Genomic DNA, 23,061 nt, shown 5'->3' on the forward strand with positions numbered 1-23,061 from the left:
ACACTCATCTCCACACTCTCTCTCGCACCCCCTCCCCCAAACAGACTTACAGATACATTTCTCTCTCACACACACACACACATACGAGAGCGCGCGCTCTTGTTCGGTTGGCAAACGCTCGTGGTATGTGTTTAATCTGCTGCTGATGTTCTCAACTGCTTCTTACGTCTACTATATAGGAGGAGACCGTTCGTTATAACATTATATTATAATTGCCGTTTGTTTCTCGCTATATATTGTGCCACAACGAATTATTTTCGAAACACAAAAATCTGAATGCCGCCGACACCGGCTGAATGAATGACCGTCTGTTTGCCGTAAACCTAAACAAGACGTGTTGTCGTCAAGCCGAGAAAAAACCGTGTAAACGAGATTTATGAAAAAAAAATCTATTTTTATTATTATAATATTATAAAAAAAATTTGTTCCTTTTAATTTCAAGTGTCTGTAGTTATAACTGCATCGGGTGAAAAAAACGACGAGTTCTACGAAAGATCAAATGAAAAATATGTTTAAATATCTTTTGAAACGCTCACGTATATATTTACTTGTTTTTAGAGAATCCTATGGCTGAATGTACAGTAAAACTCAAAGAGCAACATTTGAGTGTCAACGTGCAAAACTTGAACACGTCTATATTTTTAAATAGTTAACATTACTATATACAACAGCGATCGTCGATAGTCGCGCACACACACACACACACACACGATAGGCATACAGGTGGTGTAAAATTTTGGGCAGTTCCGCTGTTTTTTTATCGTCATCCAATCGAACAATGATAATTATTACTTTGCGGAGATCCGTGTCGATAAATGAAAAAAAAATACGTAACGTGTCCTACCAAACCGCCACTATATTATATAATATTACATACACGTGTATGCATAATATGTGTGTATAGATATTTGTAGTGACGAAATTAATACAAAAAAATATGTTTTTGAACGACATAATGATGGTTAATAACTACTTTACGTGTTCTGTGGCAGAAAAAATAATAATTGAGATAGTTAATTACTTTCGGATACGCGTAGTTTTGTTAGCGTTTTTATTATTATTATTATTATTTTGGAATTAGAATAACTATTTTTATTATTATCATTATCATTACGCTGTTACGATAATTATAATTATTTTTTTTTTATCATTATAATACCCATTACTGCGTTCCATTGGAGAAAGAGCAGAATGCGGTTTCCTGTGTGTTGGTGTGTATATAATATGTGTGCCGGGGCAACGCGCGAAATATTATGGCTGCCGTGATAGCAATAGGGCACGTTATTACACTGTTGTCTCTGCAGTAATTCGTAGTGTATAATAATGGGAGGTGTGTGATTACAGGCAATTAAAGTAAAGGACACCGCCCCCTCCCTCGCGCTGGTCTCTCCGCACCCACACAGCACAATTCCAATACCGGTTAATTAAACATTTTTTCCTCTCTTTTTTTTGTTTCGTTTTTACCTAGGCAACGTAAAAACTACACTAAATACGAAAACACATGACGAGACGACACATGCCCGCCGCCGTCGCCGCCATAGATGACTATTTGAAATAATAATAGCTGGTAAGTAATCGTACACAAGGGCCGCGGGAACGTGATCGTGATCGGACGGGAAGAAATAAACCGTCCTTAATAATGGGTAATGGTAATCCATTATTTAGATGAATACGTTTCGGTTTGACACGAATCCAGGGACACCGATAATTCACGTGGAAGAGGGCGTGTGTCTTGTGCAGTGAGTATACAATGCGCACACATAATACAACGATATTGGAAGAGAACCGAAGGAAAAAAATATATATTTTATTATATTATATTATATTTTTTGTATTATTTCGTTTGTTTCCGTACAGGTAAAACCGGCGGCGGCGCGGCGACCGCACCGAACGCGTCATCCGGATAGTGTTCACGATATTATGTAGCTGTGTATAATATTATACAGAGCGATACGAGTGGCGGTGCCGATAGATATATAATAAACTCGCGACGCCCGCGGACTAATACAGTTAATACCTGCGTGTATAATATTAAAATATTATTATAATGACAATAATTGGACCGCCGCCGCGCCGGCCGCATATTATATTATGGCTGCGAGTTCGTCCGGACGGGTTCCTCTATTCCGCGTGTCTTACAACACAAAGGACGCGCGGGAAGTTAATTTTTAATTTTTATTCAATCGTCCGAGTCGTTAAAATTTCTTTAAATATTCAAATATAATATGCGTGCGCATGCATAATAATATTGTATCGTATTATCAATTATACATATGTATGTAACACATAGGTATGTTTGTTGTATGCGTAATAATTGTCGACGTTTGCCAACTATTCCGGATGCCATCTCACAGACGATAAAAATAACGAAGAGATCGGATAAATATTAATTTCTAAACTAGAACGGTATTGGAAATTCAAAAACTAAATAGATACCACCACGCAACGTTCAATATTATAATACTACAGTGTCGACTAAGCAGGACTGCACGTTAATTACAATAAAACCGATAAAACGCTACCATTCATTAACATTTTTACACCATTACAATGTTTAATATACAATTATTATCGAAAATAGAAATACACTCGTAAACTTTTCTTACCGAACGTTGTATATAATATGTAAATTTAAGATATAACATATAATATTATAATATATTGACAGACTTGTAGCGCTTTTGTGTGTGTGTGTTTTGTAGGGCAGAAGTGTTAACGCTATGCACACACGCCTCTGATATTCATTAGGTTGTTTTTTTCAGTTTGTAATAAACGTGGTTTTATGGGTTTACATCGGAAAAATTATAAGGCACCGGACGAGTGCGATCGTCGTCACTCTGTATACTGCAGCAGTGCGCACACATATAATATACACGAGCTGGATCCTGCAGGGGTTCACCTGACCGTCAGGGTCGATTCATTAGGGATTTATGCCGCGTGAGACGACACCACCGGTCGGAATGTTCAACGCATACATAATATAATATAGGTACGTCCCGCGGTTTTCGGACACACAACAACAACACACCGGACGACCCATGCGCAGCGCACACAATAATATAATGATTCATAATAATAATAATATAACATATAATAATATCCAAATGCATTTTTTTTGTCCATCCACAATGGCCGACCTGCACGTACCTACAATTCAAACATTCGTTATATCGTGAGAACGCCGCCCGGTCGACCTGCACAGATCTATACAGTAATATTTATGTATTATTATGTGTTCACGTATCGACCGCAAATTAAACCAACAATATTCGAAATCGTAGTATATAAATTCCCATGTATTTTTTCATAAATCGAATCCAATTTTATTATACAAGCACTTTTGTGTTTCCCCCAAAGTCGGTTAGAGATAATAATTATGAAGCTGCCAACAATAATTATTGCAATCAAACGTCGTTGCAGTCGGGACGAATTAAAATATTTAAAAAAATAATACGTAATTAATCACATACGTCGCGAAAAAGAAACAGCAATACGTTGTTCATTATCATATCACATTTTACTGATCATCGTTATTATAAAGTCGACCAAAACGAAATAATTATATAATATAGTTGTGACGGAACACGTTTTTTCGTCTGTATAAAAAACCGAGTATTTTGCCAATTGTTTTCGTTAAGAAAAATACTGTACAATCACCGAAATCGTATAAAATAATGGGAAAGGAGAGAGCAGTCGTCATCTACGATTCAGGAAATAATGACCTTTTTAATAATATTATTAAGTTATGGCGTGTTTATGATATAGGTAGGTAGCGAAGATGAGGAAAAACGTGTAGATCACAACGCTTTATGCTGACGAATGTGTATTTAAAGAAGAGTTTTAATTACCTAGTGTGAAAAATAACATTTTTTAAATATTAGCAGATGGCAAATAGAGAAATTGAAATGACAAAAAATAAAATGAAAAAATAGTGGATAATAATATTATAATAATTGCAAACCGCCGGCGATGCGAATTACACGCGTATATCGTCATCCTAAGGGGGGCCGACGCCACAACGTATTATTATTATTATTATGTAACATTGCCTCTATAGGCATAACCGAAACCGTAAAACTATCGACGTGCGCGCATTTTCGCCGTCCGACCCCGACGACCGCGACGACTCGGATGATCTCGAACGATCCCAATCGCCGCCGCCGACGTTGGTTATTATTATTATAGACATCGTAACTATATATAATAATAATAATAATATGTGCACTGCAGGTAGATAGGTGGTATACAATAATACAATTCTATAAGGCACGTCGTCACGGGACCGTATACCTACATAGGTAAGAGAGGTAGATATCGTATCTGGGGCGAATAATAACCGTTCCAATTGTGAATCGTTTAACACGATGTAACCCTTTTTACACGGCAATACTGCAGCGACTGGACGAGTTACGTGTGTATTATTTACGACTCGAGGGGAAGCGCGTGTGTGCGTGTGTGTGTGCGCGAGCGTCAATATCTTTTACCCATTATATTCTCATATACGCGATTTATACATTATATTATATACGAGAGGAGATTTTCTTTTCTTTATTTTTTAATAAACGGTTAATTGTCAACCATAAATTTTTCGCAGCCGTGTACATGACACGCACACGGCCGAGACGATAAGCCGGGGCACGGGGCGGGGTGTGACGGTCTTAGAAGCCGTAGAATTTGCGAAATCGTCGCGCATCACTTCAGACCTGCTGCGGCACTCTGAAGGGGACCCGTGCGCACCCTCCTCTTAAAATTGTCGTCGTCGAGACGTTGCCGCCGCGGCCACAACCACCGCGGAATGATATTACACTCACACACACACACACATACGCTCCATACTCGGTGACGCCGAAACCAACCCGCAGGTCCCATTAACAATAAACAATATACGACAATATTTCCCCTGTGCATAATTTGCATAATAATTTTCTCACTCGATGTACGGCCAGGTCGTGCCATCCATGGCGAGAGGCGAGGAAGAGGGATCGACAACTATCGAATTCGCAAAATCGCGAGCATAACCGTTTTTTCGTCCCATTATAATATATTGTTATCCGCGTTATTGTCGATAAAATTATTACTATTATTAAATTATTTCCATTTCCGTTACGTAATACGATTATAATACTGTCCGATTTCGTGCTATAATATAAGTAGGTACGTAGGTACTACGCAAATGTAGGTAAGATACATCTACGGCGGTAATAAAAAATCTGTATCACTGTTATACGCGCGACATATTTTGAGTACCTATTATTATAAATTATAAAATATATTGTAATATAGGTGGTAGTCGAGGATATTTAATTAAAATCAAAACTCCCGCAAATAAGCCGCCGCCGCGTAGGAGGCGAAGGAAATCGGTATAACCGGTTATTAATATTTTTTTCCGATCTAGTATAGAGTGGGGGCAACCCGATTTATTGAAATGACAAAAAATATTATCGTTTCGTCTTCGCTGACCATTAATGGACCACCTCCGCCGCGTACACCCACCACAGCCACAATTGTCTGTACGCGACGACGACAACGATACGACGACGAAGGAGATGACGATGATGATGATGATTTATGTGTTGCTCACAAAGAACTTCGAAACCAGTTTGCGCGTTTATATTATATTATACTAATATATACATATGTATTATAATTTAATAGCATTATATATAGATAAAAATTATTCTCGTCTAAACGATAATCTGCGACGGGCCCTCCTCTCACCGTAACAGTAATTATTACCGTCGCGCAAGCACGCGGATTTTCGAATCGTGTGTCACCGCCGCCGCCGCCGTCTGTGTAGCGGATCCCTATCCGCTTAGGTTCTCGCGCGCGTGCGTACCTATACACACACACACTCATATCATATTATGAGAAGAATTGTGCTCGCGACATTTGAAATTCAAATTCGTTCGAAAAAATAGCGTTTTGCATAAACGCGTGCGGGGGGGCCGCCGCTATACATGTGGCTCATTCAAATACGATGTTCCTCGCGATGTTAATAAGGTGTATACACAAGGCTCGCGCATACCTAGGCTTCATCAATACGCTACCCCATGTACGCACCGAGGTGGTACGGGGCACACGATCATATCATTATTATGGACTGCAAAATATTTATGGAAAAAAAAAACAGAACGTGCCAAAGGCTTTATAAGCGTATGCAAATCTAATGCGCACGCCGTAGGGAATTTTATTGTGAGGGCACGTCGAGGGAGTAGATATGTAACACCCCTCCGCCCTAGACACCACCACCGCCACGACCACTGTTTCTCCGATTACACAGCCTCTCACCGGTGTAGGTACGATATGAATATTTTTATAATATGCAAATTGTACTAAAGGTAATAGAAGTACCTAGATATTATGATACATTAATACCTGCCTATATAGATATTATTGTATAGCCGGGGCGTTATTATGTTTGGGAAAAAAACCTAAGAGAGGTCCCTCTACGTCGTATTATGTGCGTATATTGTAAACAACTTACGTAAGTTCGGACGTCACAATTGTGCAACACGACGCACAATGGGCCATATGGCTCGGCACGTGTTTGCGAAAATATACTAAGCGTAGGTTTCAAAGGCAATTAGTCGAACTGCCGGTAGCAGCTAGGCGCCCCCGGAAGTAGGCAGTTTACGCATATAATATTTAATTTTGAAATAACCTGAGGACGATTTAGAGTTGGGCGTATTTACAGAATCATAATTAATGTGAAAACGTTTCGTATATTGACCGAACGAAAAAATAATTCGTAACTGCTAACGCGCACCTTTAAAGTAACTCGCAAAACACTATAGTTATAAATTATTTCAACAAAACCGAAATTAATGGATTTCGGAAAAAAAACTTTTCACTGAATCGGTATTAAGTACTTGAGTGCATATCGTTTGAAATATGTATACATGAAATCTTTATTATTTTTTGTAATTGAGTTAGCATTAGACATTAATCGAATACAGTTGAAACATGTAAATGATGCTGCAGGTCGGAAGAACAGATAAACGTAATCAGAATTATCATTCGATGCGAGTATACACGATTTGCGGAGGACGACGATACACACTAAAACTATATAAGCTCTCTGGGCAACGGAAAGCGACCTAAGTGTTTTAAATTTAGATTCGTAGAAAAAATAAAAAATAATTATAACAGAAAGCATGTTGTTTGGATTGCTATTTTTAAGACGAAGAATTGTTGTACGCCGAGGCAATAATTATAATTAACGGGCGGGCCAGAACACGTCGTCGAAATAATTAGACTCCGACGGCGATCGGTGGAGCGTTCGGGAGAAGGGTCGTCGTCTCCCTTTCGGGACCGCAGCATGACTCGCACGAGTGTCGAGTTTTTGCGTGAACGGCATTTGAACGGGGCGGCAGCACACGGCATTCGACTGGTCGCCGCAAAGGTCCCGCGAGCTCACGGCGCTGGCACATACGACCAAACAAACGCGGCAGCGGCGGCACTTGATGGCATTTGTTTTTTTCGGGGGTGAACGATGCGAAACTAATAAAATTACCACATTCAGTGCACGATTTTTTTTTACACCCGCTTATGAGCTTTTTGATATTTTTATATGATATTCGACTTTGGCAACGACAAAGACCGAAAACAAGTTTCTTAACTTCAAAAACATATAGATATTTCCTAGATATTTCCAGTACATTTCGAAAAATACTCTCATTAAATTTTGTTATGTACGAAACTGACGAAGAAAATTTATTTTTGAACCATAGCGTTAAAAAATTATATAGTATTATATAGGTCAGTGCATGGGATGCACTCGGTGTTTATGTGTGTGACTGTGTATTTACGGTAAATACCAGAGTATATCGTGTACTACGTGGGAACGCAACAACACACTTCTCCACGAGCGCCGCCTTCCCTGACTGCACCGGACAACGGGCGTGAGAGGGGTATGGGCGAAGGGGTGACCAAACAGCTGATTTCACGGTTCACCGACCGCATCATCTTCCCAACGACGACGACCTTGACACCCCCGCGACGACGGCGGCGGTAAAAATAAATAAAACTTGAAACAAATTGCGAATCGATTTTTTTTTCTTTCGATTTTTGCATTTTACATATTACAAATACGGTGTCCGTCCATATGGCACAACGCTGGACACGAGCCAAGCTCGCGAATCGCGGGTCCTCGCTCGCTCCATTTTACCAGAGGTCGTCTTCGTCATTCCCCGAGAACGTATAAATTACAATCGTTTTTATCGGATTTGATTACACGCGTTAACCCGTTGCTCGTCGCGATATTGTAATATGTTTATGATAATGATATGCGCCACACCCCGAAAGACCGAAAAGCAAAGCGACGTCGCTTCGTCGTAAACGTATGAAACGTTTCCGTTTGGACACGTTTTTTTTTTAACATCACATCATTCGCGAGACGACACTTGTAGTAATGTTCCGTCCGCGGTAAAATCGGAAAAAGGTTATGGTAATAGCGAAACGCCTTCCCCTAAATCGTCCTAAAGTGCGACTTATCCACCGTAATTGCACCGTCGTATTTGACAGCCGAATGGTTGCATGACTGACTGAGTTTATAAGAGTATAGATATATACACCTACCCTACTGTAGCCGTGTTGTATATACACAACGCTCAGCGGCAATGGGGTTGAAACGGGTGAAACGTGTTATTAACTTTCTACTTTCGACCTCAGAAAAAGTTATTTTTATTAGCATCGATCAAGTAAGTAATCATTTCGGGTTTAAAACGAACCACCTATGGAGAGAATCGAATACTCAGTAGTCGGTACACTAATAGTGTATTATATATTTGTATAGTAAATATCTACCTAACTATTGATTTATAGGTGCGTTTGTGCTACTATACAACCACGACTACTACAACTGCCAGCACTGCGGGAATACGCATATATATTATACCTAGACGGGCTAGACGTATGGAAATATTTTAATGCGATTATTACTAATGCGCAATCAGTGTAGGTATATGTATACAACTACCCACTATATAAATACGATAAGTTTAAAAATTACATTAGTTTTTATGTAATAATACAATCAACCGAATTACGTGAGAAATACGTAATTTATCGTTTCTGACGATTTATGAAATAAATAAATGTTAATAATAACTAATTTGCAGTTTATCCTGGTTAGTGGATACTTGATATCGAATTGTATAAAAATAAATTCAAACCGAAAATCGCGAGCCCACCGATCCATCAATATAAACACATACCACCTACCGTGTTTTTGGTACGTAGGCAGAACGCAGAAATAGTATATATGTATGTACTAACGTGTGTAAAATCGTCACAGGCAGCACGCGTGTTTTCCGGTCATTTTAGTGTAAAAAAGTACGAAAAACGATCGGCCGAGGGAGGGACAAACGTACGGACTATCCCGGGAGCGCACCGAAAGCCATTTATAGTCTTTAATTTCACGGTTGAAGAATTGACCAGGAAACAAAAAAATATACACACCTCTATACGCTGTACACATGTTTAAACGCGTGTCACTATCGTATAATATCCGTAAAACAGATTTCTAAAAAAAATGAACTAATCGACGCGATGGTTATAAAATATATATAATATATAAAAAAAAATATGATTATATAACTGACTGAATTATTGTATAGTGTCACTGGCTAGGCGATTGCAAAACAACGAATTTGTCATCGAGCAAACAGCATACGTCATAATAATGTATCATTATGTATATCCTATATACACACTATATATATTATTATATTATACGCATCGTGACATGATTTCGATACTTCGTAAAAGGTCGTTGCGGTCGTTAACCATTGCGCGCGCCAATGTTTATTTCGGCCTGGAAAAATGTAATGACAATAATAATAATAAGAAGAAAATAACGTTTTGAGACGTACAAACGGCGACATAATATTATATAGTGCATATAGGATACGCGTATGACTGGAAGACGAGGACGGTGGTTTTTAGAGCGCCGTCAGCCGGTCGCCAACAGTAAAAATCCTAAACGCTTAGAGAATTTTTTTCCTATCCCTCTCTCGCTTTCTCCGCGACTCGGTCTCCAAAAGTCGTGATTTATAAAACTCCCGGCGATGTAAATCCGTTACGTACGCGCCGAGAGACATAAACGATTTTACGATCCAAGAATTGTGGACGAAAACACAGATAGGGTGTGGATTAAGTTTTTATACGAAATCGTGGTTTTTATAACAGAGGAGCGCTTTTGATTTTTACCCCCGAAATCCTTACGATGACCGTGGTTAGTATTAAGCACCCACCAATTGAATAGCCTCGACGAAAACAGCGTGCGGTTCGCCCTAACAGCGATACACATGTATATACCTATATATATATATATATATATATATATAAATATTAATTTATCCAAAAGAAACATTATCTTTTCCTGCGCGGACCGAGAGCATGCCTAACCACCGCGCGTCTTATATATATATATGATTAATGATGTGCGTATAATATGTGTGATACACCCTTTTGGGGCGAAAATCCCATATATACAACGTACACACACACACACACACACACACACACACACACATAACGTGATATATAATAAATCGGATAGAGAGAAAAAGCTAATCAGCGCGTGTGTGTATCATTTGTAATAACACCGGACTTAAAGTTTCATGAGTAGCCGAGGCGAAAACGGATAATAACATCGGGCGACAATGCGAGCGGGCTGCAGTGGTGGTGGTGGCGGTGGTGGTGGTTGGTGGAGGAGGTTACGGTTTGCAGCGTATGTGTGTGTGCGGGGGTGGAAAAGAAACAAGAAAAGGAAAAAAAGAATGCGTCTACCAAACACGCGGTTCATCAGCCACATGCACACACACACACACACACACGTACAAATATACATACACACGCGCGTATATATATACGCGAGAGCGATAGGGAAACGAAGGGAGGCGGGCTGGGGAGCGGTGAATAATCAATAGTTTTACAACAGCTTTTCCTTTTATTTATTTATTTTTTTTTTCATTTCCTACGCTCTTCTAACCGTTTATATTAAATAAGTTTGCCAGATATATTTTATGCCTTGCGCGTTAGTAATGGATTCATCTTAAAGTCTTACCTAGCTATATAGCTGAAGGATTTCATCCGCGAGGCTACTGATCTACACTATACACACACGCTCGCACGCGCGAGACTGCACTTTTTAACTTGACGCTCATACACAACACAATATTATATAATAATATACACATATTAGTTGAACTACTACAAAACCAATGAGTTTTAGATAATATATTTTATATATTTTTCCCCTTTTTAAAAACCAACTGCCCCGTTGCCAAATTCACTCTGGCACAACACACACATACGCACATATATATAAACTCGCGCGCGTCATTATGTAATGTGCGGGGAAAAAAATCGATATCGGTTAATAGGATTAGCGCGAACTAACTAAGAAAAGCCCCGGAGACCCATAGGGTGGAGGTGGAGGCAACAGCGGTGGTGTCTAAATATACGAGGGTGGAAACGTGCTTAGACGAGAGAACACAAGGGTGCCAACACCGAACTACGCACACTATGACTAGGATTTCATATTTTCGCGTTGTCTAATAATTATTAATTTTTATGGATAATTATTATACTCTGCCTGCTGCTGCGGTAGTTTCCGAAAAATGGAACGCCAAGCGTAATAATAAATAAAAAACTTGTATTTAAAAAAAAAATCTGGTTTTGGAACATCGGATGTTGAGAACAACCAACCAACAGCGTATGTAACAGAAACTATAAACACATATTTTCAAGGAGAACTAAAAAGTCAATTTACCAAGAGATCAAGCAATAATAATTATTAAGGAACGGCTTTAATTACATAAAATAATATGACTCGTTAATTGAAACTGTATAGTCATTGCATAATAACAGACTTTTACGGTAACGACACTGGTTTACTGGTCTTACAAATATAGGATTAAGCAAAAAACCGGGTGGACGACCCATAGTTGGATAATTGATATATTAATAAATGTCTATGCACAAACGATAATTGTTAAATCATTTTTTTAAACATATCTAACCATTAATATTAAAATTGAAACAAAATATTTTAAAGAACTCGGTCTTGAAAATGTATAAATTAAGATAATATTTAAATAGGTATCGTTATATTAAGAGGAAATAAAAATTAAATAATTCAAAAATATGAATTTCTATGGTAACTATATAATTTATAATTTATATCATGTGCGAAAGTGAATACCAGTAGACAGTCGAAAAAAACACTGTTTTTTTTTTTTAAGTACGAGACGTAAATTCTTTAGCCGCGCGCTGACAACAATTTGTGGCAAAAATACGAGGAGAAAAACAAAAAAAAAAATGTGCAACGAGCGTGCAAAATATGTGTGCGTTATATAGTACTCACGATAATAGTCAGTAGTGTCCGGCTGCGACGGGAACGCGAACGACGTCGGCTCGACGGGAATATATAGCCACGTTAGCCGTAGTACACACGCGGAAAATGTTTAAATAAATTAAATAATTTTTTTATTTATTTCGTTCCGTTGTTATTACCGGCGGCGTTTCGCAGACGAAAAATCAAACACTGTCCATCACAGACGGCGGCCGTCGTGGCCGTGACACCGAGCGTGGTCATTAAAAAAAAATTTTATTTATCATAAATATACAAAGATTGTTTGCGAACAAAAAAAATCCAAGACGAGAAAAACGCAACGAAATAATAGACTCGAATGAAAAAAAAAATTAGTGATCGCGGAAAAAAAATTATAATAAGAATTATATTTAATAATAATAATAATAATAATAATAATAATAATAATTTGAGGAACTACACAGACCGTATATTATCACAGAGCGAATGGTTATTTGGAACTGTCGGGGCCGCGCGATTATTTTTTTGCTGGAGAGCGCGCGTGAGCCTGCGGCAGCGCCGGGACGCTTCTGTTTTGCATGGGAAAAGGGGCCGCCGCCGCCGCCGCCACGCACGCTTTCCGCACGCCCGACCCCCTCGCGCGCGCCGTTATCCGTAGGGGTGGCAGCGGCGGGGGAGGTGGTTGTTCGCCCCCGCACCCGCTTCGTATAATTAAGCGTCTTCACGTGGTGGTGGGGATGGTGATGAGGTGATATAGGGGTGACGGTGGCCCCGCCACCCCCGTACATGTATATCTATATAGCAGGCATTCGTCGTCGTCGTCGTCGTCGTCGCTGAGTCGTATAGTATAAGTAGTAGAAGGAGGAGTAGTAAGTGGCGGCAGAGTTGAGGAGGAGGATGAGGAGGAGGCGGCCGTGCACGCGCACTAGAACCCGACAAACCGTTGGCCCGCGGGGTCGTCGGCGCGGAGGGTGGAGGCGGCGGTAGCAGAGCGTTCGTCACGCGGAGGGGTGGTATATATGCTAATGCCGGGGAACGACGTGCCCCGCCGCCGCCTCGGTCGTCGTCGTCGTCGTCGTCGTCGTCGTCGTCACCATGCCGCGCGCGCATATTCAAAAAAGCCCCCGCCCGGGCGCCGCGCTACCACACCATCGCCTCCTCCCCCCAGCGAACGCACTCATCGCACGCACGCGAAACGGGCAACAGCGGCAAAAGCGGAGCGCCGGAGCTTTGGGCGGCCGGCCCGCGACTAGCAGAGGGGGCGCGAGGGGAGCTTTTTTAATTAATATATGCACAGGGTTGGTGTCTCGTTATCTATTCCGTTTTATCAGCCACGCCTCCGCCGGGACGCGCGCATACATAATCGTCCGCGGCGGCGTTTTAATTGGTCGGCCGCCGAAGCTTTTCGCCTGCTCATTAACGCCACCGCTGCATGCAGATACATGTATATTATATACTTTCCGGCCAACCGTGGATACCAGTTTTCCGAGTGATTATAATATTGTAATCGCAATACATAGGTAGGTAATATTATAAGACAATATAAATAATACATCAGCCGTGTCCTAAATTCTTATTTTAAAAGTATTTTTTGCGACCGCGCTACCAAACAATTATTCGGCCGGGCATAATTATTTATTTACTATAATATATGAATTATGATTGATAGTCGTATGGTCATATATGGAGACAGCCGTTCAGATGATGACATGAGGTGCCTGTACGATAGTTTCTCGAGTCTTGCGCAAACGAAGAAAAACAAACCCAGGAGGAATTTCGATACATATAATAGCATATATGTATATATATATAAAGAGAGATGAGGCCGTCTACGGCGGGATAGAATGGGTTTCGTCTCACACGGCGAGAAGGGAGGTCGTCGTCCGAGTCAACTTTACGAGATTTACGACGTTTCGCCCCAACTCCCCGATGCCCACTCGGCATGCACGCACTATATGTGTGCAATACCGTGGTCAGTGTGTGGGACAGGCAGGGGGAAGGGAGTCTGGAAGAAACTATCCAAAGACGAAACTTGGAACGACAAACAATGTAATATTATGTATAATTATTTTAATTTACGTTCATTTTTCAACGTTACTTTGTTAATCATCATAGACATTTCTTGTTAAAAACGATGAAAAAAGAAAGCACTAATCCTGTATCGATATTTAATGAGATTGGCCTCCAAAGGTTGTAGGTCAATTTCCCAATAAATACTATGCAATAAAATATATTATTATTGGGTTATTGACCCAAGTACGAGTTATTTTTATATTAGTATACTACAAACTTTTGTTTAGTTATTTTAGTGGTTATATGGCTATTTTTAGTACTATACAGACATACAGTGTACGTTGTACTCTAGAAGTTATAATTTAATATCTAGAATCTAGAACTTTGATTCCAATATAATCATATTAAATCATTTTTAAAATCACTCAAAAAAATAAATTATTGAAAAATAAAAATTTCATTTTTTTTATCGTAAATGTAGAAAACATGTACCTACCATTTCTAGTTTAAACTCAAATTTGTATTTTAAATCGAAAAACAATTTTTTTTTTAGAATTTTAGAAAATATGAGAAAAATTAAAACATGTTATTTATTTTGGGAATAATTTATTTTAGAATTAAAATGTAAGTCTTTAGGAAATATAGAACATTCAGTAGATATATTAAACTGAATAAGTTTTGATTAAGATAAAAAGCTATTAAGTTGTAAGTAAAATAAATAGTGCAGCGGTGCTCGTTTCGTAAACAGAATGTGAACTTTGGTTCAATATAGATAGTTGAAAATGAACGTAAATCATGAGGTTTGATAACTTTGGACACAAGCTTAATTTTGCATTTAAAAATAAATTCGAAGGGAACACATTTCCTGTAAGTGCCTAATTGGTCATACATCGATCGCGTTATCAAGTCAATTAAAACTGTACGCACATTATAGAATAACAGAATAATATAATGACTATATTGCGATATATTTTGGGAATCGCATTCGTTTATACCATAATAATATTTCACGAAACGAGAAAAAAAACTATAATAATATCTATACTGTCAATTCGGCATTATGCAACGTTCGTCGACCGATCGTCCCCGCGGGGCCGCGCGCGTATGGAAAACTCCGAACCCCTCATCGGCCATGCGGCGGTGGTCTCAAAACCTAATTATCGTAACAACCCTCGAAGAAGAAGAAGAATCGATTTTATTTTTCCAACCAACACAGTCCCCTCGCACGTTATTATTATTATTTATTATTATCATCGTCATTATTATTATTATTATTATTATTATTATTAGTCGCCGATCCAATACGACTCCGCTGATCGTTTTTCGTCCGATGACGTCTTCTATCGAATGCAACAATATGGCAAATAAACAAACAAACTATCGTACCCCACAGCGGTAATAATATAAAAAATAATGACATTTACCTGGAGTGGTATTGCGAGGACGCCGGAGTGCTCTTGTTTCTCGCCAAGACTGACGGCGATGTCCGATGTGTCAGACTTGTCGGATGGACGAAGTCGCGCGAAGTCTGGTCGCACTCGGTCGGTGACGATAAATTGATAACTGAGAAAACGGTTCCGATTTATTTTATCTCCACGAACGATCCGCGAGATCGAATTATTCAAAATACACAATGTCCGTCCAACAATCCCCGTCTAAATATAGTACCTAAACACACGGCGCACTGTGTCCCAAACGCACTGCACGCGCGCGCGGAGGCGACGACGACGACAAAAATATTGTTAATAACAAATATTATTGTTATTATAAAATAACACTATTAATATGTTCGTCAGAGCGTAAAGACAAAACGATACCGTCAATGTCCGTCGATCGCAAAGTCATGTATATAATATGTGTGTATGTATGTAAATGTGTGTGTGTGTATTGTGTGTTTATGAGTGTGTCTGGCGTATGAGCCTCTACGTGTTAATTGTATTTTTTGACACAAAATGATAATGATAATGATAATAATGAAAATAATAACTGCGAAAAATTATATATAATTTTGTACAGATAACGGCGACCGTGTATGTTATATTTTATTATTATCATTAATAATATACATATAATTTAATATATCAATACACGATACAATATAACATATGAAACGAAATAAAAACGTTGTCGTTTGTTTGTGGCGTGTACGAAAAGTGTCGGCGGCGGCGCGCGTGTGTGTTAACAACAACGATCGCACTGATAGCAACGGCGGCGGCGGCGGCACGTGTTCGGCGACGGGAGCGGTACTCGGCACGTCCTGTGGACACGGGCGCCGGCGGTCATCGTACAACTGGTAGTCGTTTCGGCTGCCGGCGACTCGGCGGGCCCCGTCCGGCGCACCGCGCGCGCCGCGCCACCTTTCGATGGGCCGGCGGCGGGCGGTGGTAGCGGCGACGACGACGACGACGACGACGACGGACGGACGGTCGTCGCATCGCCGCCGCCGGAGCGAGTTGAGCGCGCGCTCGCGTGTATATAGTGTTTGGGGGGTGGGGGACGACGGCGAGATGGGGGCCCGGTGTAACGGCCGCGCGCATATATTAATTACACGCCGATCCCGTGGCGCTGGCCGGCGTCGTGTCGTTTGGCGGAGTGGGGAAGGGGGACACGAAACAATGCAACGGAGCGGGCGAGAGAGGCCAACGCACACCTGGGCCGCCGTCGCCGCCGCCGCCCCACCACACCCGCCACATGAATCCGTTGTCCCGGTGCCCGTCGCGTCCACCGCCGCCGCGGCCGCCACCGCATAAGCCCGCACCGGCTACGTCTACGGCCGCGGCGGCGACGTCGACGGCGATGACGACGACCGCGACCGCGACGGGGACGACGACGGGGCGACCAATGGCCGCGCGCAAACGGTACGGCCCCCCCGTCCGCCCAGGCGACTTCTTTGCTGTTTCATTAGAATAAAACAATAATTGGCGGGAGGTCCGCGTGCTCGCGGTCGCCACCATTCGCCGGCCCGTTTTCGCCGGACGGTTCGCCTCGCCACCGCCACCGCTGCCGTCGTACGTCGTTGTACCTGCTGCGGTCGAACGCATGAAATTACAATAATTAAAAAGTCGTTCAATTTATGCCTCAAAAATTAAACAATTTTTTTAGCCGCACAGACTTTACAACATGATACCCTCACACCACTGCGTCCCGTATAGTCACGTTTAATGTTGATATACGTACGTACCTGGGTAGAATGTGCACTTTGACAAAACGTCCCGAAAATGGAAATTATATTATGCTCTATATCGTGTATACAAGAGACGATTAAAAAAAAAATAACGACTTGGTATACAAAAACTCGCTCGTAAAACGTAACATTTACCGACCGACTGAGTCTTCCAAAACATAAATAAATTGTGTTCAACTGTAACAGTCAATTAACTTTATAGTAATAATAGAGAGAGAAAAGGTCTCCACGTGTGCAACGTTCGACAATGCGTTTAAAAACACAATTCCTTTTTATTTCGATTTAATTTTCAAAGCGGAGAAATCCAATTGGACACATTCGATAATATCAAGGTATAAGTACAACCTATATAAGTACGTTTGGGTTAAATTTGAACTAAACAATTGTCGGGATTAAAAAAAACAATGGTTTTATTTTAATACATTAATCGGAAAAAGTGTAGCTATTAGGCCGTGTTTTGAATTACCAAACCGTATATTGATTTTCATTTTGTCTAGCAGGTTTAATTTCATTTTATTCTTTTGCAAACTGCAGCAAAGATAATCTAGACGACTGCTCCTATAATACTCGTAGACCGTAGAATAGCTATATATATACATACCAATTAAACTAACGATCTTAGCTTCAATAATATTCATTCGTGATTGAATCAAGCTAAAACACAATACTTTACGTGTCTTAAACTGTTTTTATTAAAACCAAACTGTGTATCAGTAGGTCTCTAAAATATACTATAATATGGAGTTTATGCGAATAATATTCATCAGCTTAATTTTCTCGAAATTTGACTAACCAAACGAGAAAAATTAGAAAAATTGATATGGAATGGCTTACGCCTAGTTATGTTATGTCAATATTTCAGAACAGCGAAGAAGAAATTCTATTAATTGAAGTAGTACGAAAACCGAGCAACTTCGTATCTGATAACTGATTAGTGATAAGTGATTAAATATTATTTCTGAATTAAGTAATTGCGGGAATTACCTAGTTAAAATCGCTAAACTGAATAGGATAAGGCATACCTAATATTACAACAGAGCAATCATTAATTATGTGCATTCGAAAGAGAAAAAATAGATGACATTATCATTTTCTTTTCAGGACTGCACATTACATATTCAACAGGCGTACCATAAGTTTGAACACAGAGTACATCCCAGGCCGAGATTAAACATCGTAGTCGAGTTCATACACTCACACACACACACAAACGTGTTCAAACCGAATTTAGTCAACGCGAATTGAACGTGATTTAAATGCATAAAAATCAAAAGTCCCCTGCGATTCGCCAGACTTCTGGTTTTGTTTGAAAACAATTGTATAATATTTTGATTTATTTGATGCAGCGATGACAACGATTTTATGAAAATACAAAAATTAACAGTTTCGCGTTTCCGAAAAGTTAAATTACAATATCGTGTTGTATAACAGTGCGTACAGTTCTTCAAATGAATAATCTATGCAAATTTACACGCCCCCGAAAGCCAATTATTATTACTTGCCATGTACCATCTATACAGATATATAATATGCACAAGCTGATTTCACCGCAGTAGAAACTTATTTTCGTTATGCGTTTTAATTTAGTTTAATAAAATTCCTATATTTTAAAAATGATAGACAACACTGGTATAGTATTTTCGTACAGATGTAAAACCTCAAATAGGTATGCAGGTATGTAACATGAATAGTAACGCATTTCGGCGGTAAACAATAATACCTACATTAAGTGTATAATTACAACAAACTATTTTTTCTCATTACATTTTGTACATAAATATGTATATATTATTACGCGGTTTATGATAGATATGTTCTTTCAATATTTCTAATTGCTATGATGTCATTGATTAATGTTATGGATTTTCTCACATTCAATTAGGTATATGATATAGGTAAGTATAGTTTTAAATTGTATACATTTTTGTACTTGTAGAAGAATAATAATGTTAGAATGAAATACGCTAAATAACTGCAATTTATATTCGGATTTCTACCTATATAACTTTCTAATTAGTACGATCTTAAAATTGAAATCGATTATACAATTGAATTTACAATTGAAAAGTGTATAGAATAGAGTTATGGTTTTTTTTATTTTAAAAGTTTTTTAGAGGATTACCCTGTAATTGCAGAAGCCCGGAATTGCGCGTCAGATTTATTTATATATGTGTACACCATATTATAGGTACACCAGACAGGTGTATCTATTGTATAAAAAAATGTTTATGAACATGCATGCGAAACCGGACACTAGGAAACGAGTAACTACCGCTAATCGATCAATGGTCTTAAACGAAAACAATTAATAATAATATTATATTTGTCTACGTACCTTTTTAAAAATAAATTGTAGATGAAATACTAAATTTTACTCGGAAATATTATGTAAGTGGGTACCTATACAATTACAGGGTGACCCACGTGATGTCCTCGGAGCCGCAAATCAAATATTTATATAGAACTTACTGCATTGTCAATTGTCACGGGAACACAAAAAACGTACGCGCGCTGGAATCAGATACCGTATAGGTAATGGTTAAACAATGCCAATTTTGTTTTGAATGTTTTTGCATATTTCTGGGCGTGGTAATTACGCCTACAAGGATATATTAATTTAATCTATGTATTTACAAAACATCGGTGGGTGTACCTGGGTTAATGTACACATTTACACTTGGAAATACCTATATGTAATATGCATATTATACTATTATTTATTATTGTGTATAATAATATGTAGGTATAGCTTACGTAGTTAACTTATAGATATACGTTAATAATATTAATCCACGATGCTACAAAAGGATAGTGACACTACCCAATAATATGTCCAAAGTAGTACCAACAGATAAAAATATACAGGTACCTATGTATATAATATATAATATATAATATATAGGTACCTATTAAACAAATCTCAGCTAATAAAACACATACACACTATACTATATAGTTATTTAAGGTTATAATATATAGTTATATAATTATTATCGTATTGATATATCACCAATTATGTGTTTGTAAACGATAATTTTGAAAACAAAAATAATATTTACAACGAACTCTCCTAACAATTTTGTCATTAATTTAATCGAAAACACATGCTGGATGAACACAATCCTGCAAAGAATCGATGTAACATTTTATTGGACCATGGCCAGATAATCACTATACGCTTGTAAATTTATTATAATGTTTTCATTTTGTCTCTAATACACTCGTGCTACAGAAAACGTTTTAGTGCACAATAACATATTATAATCACATAATATAATATATTGTTGAATTCATATTATAATATTAATAGTATAGTATATTATTATAGTATCAACATTTAAACTTGAAATATCTACTGTTTTATTACTATGACATGAGTTATTATGATTATTAAATATAATCTTCACACATGTTACATATTTTATAAATTAATTAATACAATATCATTAGCGCTATTATAAATAGAATATCAAAATGTTAAGTGCGCACTATGACTATAATATTTTTGTATTAATCCACATCATAAGAATATTATGTATTCCTGGACAGCTACTTACCTAAATACAGATATTATACGCAATATCATCATTGGGAAATATATTTTCCAGTAGGGAGTAAGTTGTATAATATAATATATTGCAAATGGTTTTAGACAAAAAATACCGGTATTTATAATATTTTATGCACCGAACATTGATGAAACTACACAGAAGTTGAATTTGTTAACTTAAAAGCCGAGTTTAATATATTTCTTAAATTATCTTTAACTAAAAAGAGATAACCGAAATATGTAAGTTAAAATTGAGTATTTCATAAATATGTTTTTGTCTTCAACAAAAATAAATGCGTTTAAAACAGCAAAGTCCGTGGATAATATAATATTGAATCTGGTTACTCTTATAGCCTTATTGGCTTTACACGAAAAATAATATATAGTATACTTTACGTTTTTACTGCATACAACTTGAAGTTTGAACGAGTATCACTACTGTTTGAAGTACGGTTCGCTCTTGTTGAATCATCTAACATTCTACTGATAAGTCTACTAGTCTACATTTAACACGTCAACACTCTATACTTTGGATGAATGTCATAATGTTATACATATATATTTTACTTTAAATTTATAGTTTAAGGAATGTGACAAAATTCAGAACTTTGATCGAATCTCTTATAGGTTGGAATTGATACCAATATACTTCTCAGTCATTGCGACATTCACTGTACGAGACAAAAAAATCTGATGTCAAGTATAAATTACCAAGTACGATTATAATGGGCATGCAACGATATTACCTTATTATTGTATCCAAAATAGATACAACAATATGCATAGTTATAATAGTATGAGACCCATTATGTGATCTCCAAGACTCCAACACGCATCATCACATGGACTCATAATGTATACAACAGTATTATAACAACTAATAGTGTTTCAACAATTTCAAAAAAAAGAATACGATAAAAATTAAGAGCATTGTTATCCATAATAATATACACTACACAACATACAATAAAATTTTTCAATTTCAGAACATTATACATTTTTTGGTATATGTACCTAAGTATTTAAAATACGAAATATAGGTACCATTAATATTTATTCTGTTCAAATTTATGATTTTACTTTCAAATTTAATGTTTTTGATTATTCTTGAACATTCTGAATAATGTATAATAGGTATATGAAATTCAAAAATAAAACAAAGGTTGAAGTAATTTGGTTAAAAATACTTGACTACTTACTAAGCTATGATAAAAGTTTACAAATCTGTTGTAAAACATGTGATACATTTTTAACAAACTTCAATATTTGATTTGAATTCTATGCACATAATATATAGGTACCTAATATTATATTCTTTTATATTTGAAATACTGTGTATCCAAAGGTTTTAAACAAATTGCACTTAAATAATAGATTTCTCATGGTGACATATTATAATGTATTATAAGTAAATACTTATTATTTAATATTAACCAAAATATGTTAAGTATAAGTAAAACATGTGTGGACATAAGTGTACAACTCATAATATTATATATTATAGTCTTTAATACCTATTTAAAGAAACGCATTGTGTGAACTTATATAAACCAATAGGTACCATATAAAATATAATGTTCACAGGTCATTGAACCAAATTAAGAAGGTTATAAAAACATTACGCAATGCATATACGCAAATCTATGTACCTACCTACGTAATATTTTATATTATAGTAATTTTATGACTCTCTAATGAAACTCGTGTTCACTCTGCTGCAGGGACTTTGCTATTACGGTGTACGTACATAATAATATAATATACAATATATATAAGCCTAGGAATACAATGTCGTCGACTTAAAACATGCGACTAATGGTCAGAAATCGGTCAGGGATCGCACCCGTTGCGGTTTTGGTGCAGCCACCAATGAAATCTGGACCTGTATACTTGTACCCGACACACAACATACGCTCGCGAGAGCGTGTGTGTATGTGTGTATGTGTGTATGTATAAATATAGTATATGTGTGTCCGG

General features: G+C 37.9%; 1 protein-coding gene across 2 annotated transcripts in view; it reads right to left on the bottom strand.

The window, feature by feature from the left end:
• Positions 1–16,374, bottom strand: part of LOC111029624 (zinc finger homeobox protein 3) — a 101,916-nt gene extending 85,542 nt beyond the window's left edge. Inside the window, exon 1 of one of the 2 annotated variants that reach the window (XM_022308703.1) lies at positions 15,775–16,374. The gene's annotated coding sequence lies outside the window, so the exon portion shown is untranslated. Of the gene's footprint in view, positions 1–12,370; positions 12,837–15,774 lie in introns of those variants that run through there. The other variant, XM_022308704.1, reaches the window with a different exon arrangement.
• Between the last annotated feature and the right edge of the window lie 6,687 nt (positions 16,375–23,061).

The sequence above is a fragment of the Myzus persicae genome, unplaced genomic scaffold (genome assembly GCF_001856785.1).
Source record: "Myzus persicae strain clone G006 unplaced genomic scaffold, MPER_G0061.0, whole genome shotgun sequence".
In the NCBI taxonomy this organism is placed as follows: domain Eukaryota; kingdom Metazoa; phylum Arthropoda; class Insecta; order Hemiptera; family Aphididae; genus Myzus; species Myzus persicae.